Source organism: Lutjanus erythropterus, chromosome 22 (assembly GCF_056507025.1).
Source record: "Lutjanus erythropterus isolate fLutEry1 chromosome 22, fLutEry1.hap2, whole genome shotgun sequence".
Lineage (NCBI taxonomy): Eukaryota > Metazoa > Chordata > Actinopteri > Lutjaniformes > Lutjanidae > Lutjanus > Lutjanus erythropterus.
The window spans coordinates 5493885-5500670 of NC_139338.1; positions in this window are offsets into that span (position 1 = coordinate 5493885).

Here is a 6786-nt window from a genome sequence, read left to right on the forward strand (position 1 = left end):
CACACCTCACACACACACACACACACACACACACACACACACACACACACATCTACATCAGGGTGACTGATGCTCGGCCGGTGTGACAAGTCAGACGCTTCTGACATCCGTGATCATAGGATGGAGATTCCCCCCATGACTGAAAAACTCAAACCTGGTTTATGTCTTGTTTTATTTGGGGAGCAAGGTTCAATCCAGAATTTCATTAGTTTGGAAAATTTTAGGATTTGTCTTGGGGGATTTCACTCCTGAAAGAAGTGAAATTTAGAGAAAACTTGGAACTTCATCAAAGTATTTTGATCCCAGAAACGTGAAAGACAGCTAGGATATTTCCAAAATCAACAACAAAAAAATGTTTGGCTGAGCTAAAAGTTGGCTTATCAAAAAGGAGATGATGTAACATTTCTGCATTGAAATGTCTAAAAACACCAGACATATGTTATCAGTTTTGGTGAGTTGTGTAATTACTTATATGATGCACAGTGTATACATAATTCTTATATTTGTTATTTTATATCTCTGCTTCTATTCTATTATAGTATATCACAGCATATATATATATATAATAACAGTATATTACTGTGTGGGAAAATAAGGAACATAAATTCACTGTTTATAGATCTTTTTATTATCTATTATTGCCATTTTGTCTTTGTGAATACTTGGCAGATTGTACATATTTTTACACACTTTTTATATTTTATATAAAATATATTTTTAGATTTTTTCTTCTAATTGCGCTATGTGAGATATTTTTCTACTCTTGTAAAGGTTGTAATGTTAAGATTCTGATTCTGGTTACAATATCCCAAATGTTTCCAGCAATGTTCAATCAGAAATTTATCCAAGATGACAGTGCATTTCCTGCTAGGTATTTCTTGGTAGTTGCTATAATAACTAGAATGCTAGAATCATTTACATTTGTTACGAATATTATGAAGATCAGTTACAATTCTGAGGATGATATGCACAGGTTACAGCTACTTTCCAGATGTTTTAAACATCTTTTATGAAAGTTTTTTTTTTTTTTAATCACAAACTCCTCCCACAGTGGCACCTGCTTTCCGTCATCTGGTCTAAACAGGTCGACTGACATCAACAATCAGTTATTTATAACAGCCTAATCAGATGGTACTCTTACATATTTTACAAAAATGAATGAGATTTTTTTAACAGCAGGGATGATAGTCCACATAAGAGATTTGATCAAAGTATTTTTACAGATTCATAAATTGTTCATATTATCTGTCACTAACTGTTCATGTTTGGGACAAAAAAGTAATTCAGGAGTTTCCTGAATTTTTCAGGATGTCTGGTCACCCTACATGGGATTCACGTCTCATGGTTTCACAGCAGTTAGTGATTACTTCACTCTCCATCAGGAATCTCTGTAAATCACAGAGAGGTGAGGCAGAGCAGCAAGTCTGTGTAGCATCAGGATGATTTTGAAGCAGTTATTTTTGGGAAGAATAGTTACATAATAGTGATTTAAGTTGCTATAATGAACTTGCAAAACACTCTCTGACTGGCATCTTTTGGGCAGAGAACAGTGATTTCATAATTTAGGCAATGAGAAACTCCTCAGTAAACAGATGGATGCTTTTTTTCCTTTGGTCAACACTGAGATTGGGAGTTTGGGTTTCATGTTTTCACATGACAACAAACATGACGGACAGTGTGGAGTAATCCTGTATCTATAGCGTACTTTTTTTTTTTTTTTTCAGGCAGGAAAACAATGTTTTCCCATACAGGAAAGAAAGTTGCAACTGTATGCCTATTTTGTTTTGGGCATAAAGGTGTTCAGATTTACATAAACATTTTTGCTGAATATCAGCACAAAATATCCAACAAGCTATTTCAGATACAAAGCAGTTGTGATCAGCAGTCTATTAGTGGCAAAAGTTGACATCAAAGTGGATGAAGAACATCCTTCCTGCTTGTGACTTACACCTGACAGGCAGATCAGTGACACTCAATCACACTGAGGAAGCTTCTGTGACACATCCTTCCCTGTCCCCCTCCCTCCGCCTGTCATTTTCTCACTGATCTCAGTCCACTGAACCGCTGATGCACATGTACACCCTGTCTGTCTTGGATCCAGCTGGCCTGATGAGGTGCATCATCCAGGCCACATGGAGGTAATGGAGGGTGAAATCTATGAGGAGCTCCAGGATCAAACCGCTCTTTAAGCACTAAAGCTAACATGACATTCCTCTGACCAGCTGCAGGACTTAGGAAGGCTGCTGGCAGTCATGCATGCAGGCGCACTCAGACATTCATCAGATGTGACTTTGTGGGTGCAAACACAAAATGAAACTTATTCCAGTGTGCCCAGCATAAAAATATTTGGGCCATACAGAGAAGCCTCGAGGTACAGGGTAAGTGATTGATGGGGCACCCAGACCAGCTTGATTGCACCAAATTGCACAAAATGCCCATCTCGGCTGACCAAATATGGAGAGTTCAGCAGGACAAATCAGACTGTCTGCGTTTGTACCAGGCGGCAATGGGCAAAGGAGAAGTCACCTAAACGAACGGCATAAAGTAAACCATTCTGGAGGACCAAATAAATCAAATGCTACAATTGCCTCACAAAAATACCTATCAAATCGTTATTGCAGATGTTCCAAGAGGACCCCCTGGCTCAGCAACTTGGAAGGTAAAAGACCTACAAAAGACTGCAAGCTCTGGCATATTGGCCTCAAATGACCCTTGAAGTCAAACATTTTGTGCAAAACTGTCAAGTGTGTCACTGCTTTAAACTTGAGCGCTGCAAGGTGGCTGGGAAACTGCAGCCGACGGTGGTGAACCAACCCAGGGAGTGCTGGGAGTGGACTTGATGGGCCCCTTTAGTAGGAGCCCCAAAGGAAACGTCTACCTGTTAGTTTTTGTGGACCACTACATCTGGCGAGTGGAGCTATTTCAAAATAAATTGCATGAAATGACACAAAAGCTTTAAATGTAGACATGAAACACGGAATTTCGTATGTGGCATACTATTTGTACGACATCCTGTTGCCCAGTCATCAAACTCCAGTTGAGTTTTGTTCTCTGCTTTATCCTGGCTGAATCGGGCGTAAAAATGTAATGACCACAGTGATGCTCTACAAGCCACTAGATTCAAGTGTAATCAGAGTTGTTGCTGTGTCCAACTTCTGGGTAAAAGTCGAGCACATTTCCTGTGAGCACTGGTTACCAAATGGCCTCAGGATTCCAACTCTGCTTTTTGTAGATAAGCTGGTTCTGCTGCCTTCATCATCATCATTATCATGATCAGCAGTGCACATTGAGGCTGTTTGCAACTAAGTATGAAGCATCAGGGATGAGAGTCAGCACCGCCAAGTCTGCAGCCATGGTACTCAGGAAATGGATTGCTCTCTTTTAAGGTTGTCAAAAGTATCTAACTGTCAATACTGTTTAAAACGATACAAGATCCTTTGTTTATGAAATCAAAAGTAGCTCTAAAAAAATGATCTATGTGCCTTTTTTTTCCAGGTTGTGAATGAGTCACTGCCACAAGTGAAGAAGTTCAAATATCTTGGTCACAGATGAAAGTAAGATTTAGATGCTCTGGTTTGGCCTCCACCACACTACAGTAAGTTCACTAGCTAACTGCTTACTTTTGTTGTGTTTCAACTGCATGGTACGGCTTGGCTCAACAGGGCTCTTTTGGTACCAGGTCCTTTTCTTATTACGCTTTCCATTGGAAATGGTACCCCCTCAACATTGGCAGGATTCTTTAGCTGATCATTAGTTTTTTACAATCTTGGCTGAGCAAATAAAAAAAGGCTGGTTGCAATTTGTGGCCAGTATGCTGGATGTCCGTGTTGTGCAAGTGATGATTTCTCTCTGACCAGACAACTACTTGTTGCTGTGAATAATGCTGGTGGGAGTGAGCTGAAATAGTAAAGTTGGGGCCATTAAAACTAAAACAATTATTTTTTAATAGAAAAATATTTAAGGTTAGCACAGGTGTGGACTCGAGTCAAATGACTTGGGCTTGAGTCAGACCCAAGTCACAAATTGATAATGTTATACTTGACAAAATCAAAACTTGACAAAAACAAAAGTACTTTATGCCTTTGCTCAAGCCCAAATATTAAAAAGCCTGTTATTTAAAAAATATGAAGTCACAAATCAATTCATTTATCTTCAATTCCTGAATCAGCTAACATTAATGCTCTTAATTCTGAGCAAGTCAACAATTAATTCTCCAGATCTACTGTTTTTGAACTAATCCAACAACATCCAATCAAGTTTCAAGAGAGAACAATAAAGAGCTAACGTTACGTTACTGACCACCATTTGGAAGAAATGATGATAAAGATCATTTAGGTTGGATACGAAAACTATGCAATGATCAACAACTGAATAGCAGTATGTAAAACAGACAGATCGACAGAGACGCAAACACTTAGCTCAACACAATGAGCAAGCTAATGCTTTGCTAGCGTTAGCTTAACAGCTGAGTAACTTTGTAAATCAATGAGGCTGGAAACTCACTGTTACTTTATGACTTGTTCAGGACTCGGAACTCAAAGTTTAGGACTTTGGACTTGAGTCCGAAGACTTGAGACTTACTTGTGACTTGAAAAACATGACTTGGTCCCATGTCTGCTTTTAAGTAAGTATTTTACTTTGTGGTATTGCTACTTTCACTTTGTCCACATTCTCACTCATTGTCAGTTCTAATGGCCTTTAAAGATTTCAGAGTTCACCTCTGATAGATGCATTAGCCATCCTGATGACTAGCAGAGCTTTTAGTGAACTAATGCATCGCTCAACAAGTCAAAATAACTGTTACTGAGGGATTTCACACATGCAACAAATGTGGGGCTTAAATACCTCAAATGCCCATGAACAAACACAGGCTAACACAAACACTCACAGGGCTAGTACCAACAGAGGGGCAGACGCCTACAGTGCTGTAGCATGAATGATCCTAATGCACACACACACACACACACACAATTACACAGCAATCCTCAGATCAGTTAGTGTACGTTTTGCAGATCTGCAGTCCGAGCGTGACTAATGTTGTGGCCATGTCTTTAAAGCTCAGCCTCAAAAGCTTTTTATTAATGACTCCTAACTGTTCCAGTGGAAGGAAACACCCAGGAAAGCCTCCACACCCCTGATCTTATCACTCCTATTTTTTTCCGCAGACTTCCCAGCAACAGTGCAGCTTGCATCATGTCCCTAAAAGCACAATAGCAGTTAGATGATTACAAAGTCTTTTTTTTTTTAAAAGTGGATGTGCTTGTTGTTGTTGCATTTTGCTTTCAGAGTAGGATCTGGATTAAATCCAGTCGTGACCTGTCAGTCAAGGGAGATTTGGAGCTAAGTGAATGGAGGCATAGTAAAAGTGCCCTGAAAGCAATTCCTGGGACGTTTGTGAATATCCGTTGTCATGGCTACAAGCGACTGAGTCAACTCGGTGGTTCCTGCAGGGCAACAATCTGGCCAAACTCCCTGACTTTAATCCAAAAGTCAAACACGACGCCAGCTGGACCAATGCGCCCATTTCTAGAGTAAATTAAACTGTCATTGCTCTCTAATGGAAAAAGGAACAAATGAATATTCATCATTTAAAACTCACGAAGCAAGAAAAGACACAACTAAGATGGGTTCATTCAAGTTTCTCCTACGTGTGAATGATGCTTTTAAAATGAAGGATTTTAAATCATTTGACTTTTGTGCTGTCCTGTGACTGATCTTTATCATACTGCAAAGGGAGAAAAAAAAGGGAATTGGACATTCATGGTCATTCATTATAGTGCAAATTTCCACTTGGCAACAGATGGTGAAGCACCTACTGCAATGTTGCCGCAACTGCCAAATGCAACCAGTTGAGTTTTTTTGTAGTATAGTCTCAGTTTTTTAAGATACATAGTGTAATAGTATTGTAACTGAGCATTGTGGGGTCCACTGTACAAAGAATGAACAGGACAAATGATATTTATTTAGAATATTTTGTTATGTGTTTAGGATATTAGAAGCAACCTGGTGGCTTTACATCAGTATAAAATTTGTAGAATACTATGTTTTCGGAGAAACTGAAAAAAGCTGAAACTAAACTTGATGTTACCTGGTCCAGTAGAAGTTGTGGCTATTCAGAAGCTTCATGTTTCGGCATAGAGCTGATTAGATCAACTCCTGTAACTGAATTTAATTTTAACAAGTAAGAACTATCATGTTCAGTTTCTTCCCTTAATACAGTAACAAACCAAATGTCATGGAAATAGGTTCAGAATTAAGTTACAGAGTTATAGATGATTTTTTTGATGTATTCATCTTGTTTTGTGCAGAACCATAGAGGATCATTTATTTCGAGAATGCAGATGCTGATGAAGTGTGACTTTTCTATGGATGACAAAGGTTAATATATGATCTGCAACAGGTTAGGTAAGCCTGTTTTCAGCCTAGCAGTTGTTGACAATTTGCGCCCCCAGGATAATTTATCCCCCCAGGCTTATGCCTGGCCGAGATAACAAGCCTTTTTGCTTGTGTTGACTGTTTATGCTACCTGATATGAAAATGTCTCAGATGTAGAATGAAAGTGTTAACTATCATGTAACCTGCACATTCATTTTTTGTTGACCACCTCATAGTTTTTGTATGCTAACGAAATGCTAGCATCATTTTTTTCAACTGGAGCTCAGTAACATAATGTCATTACTTCATGGTTCTCTCCTACAATTTGATTGGATGCTGCTGGACTGGTTCAAACAAAGCGAATCTGGTGATAAATTGTCATCTTGCTGAGAATGAGTTACGGTAAAGCTA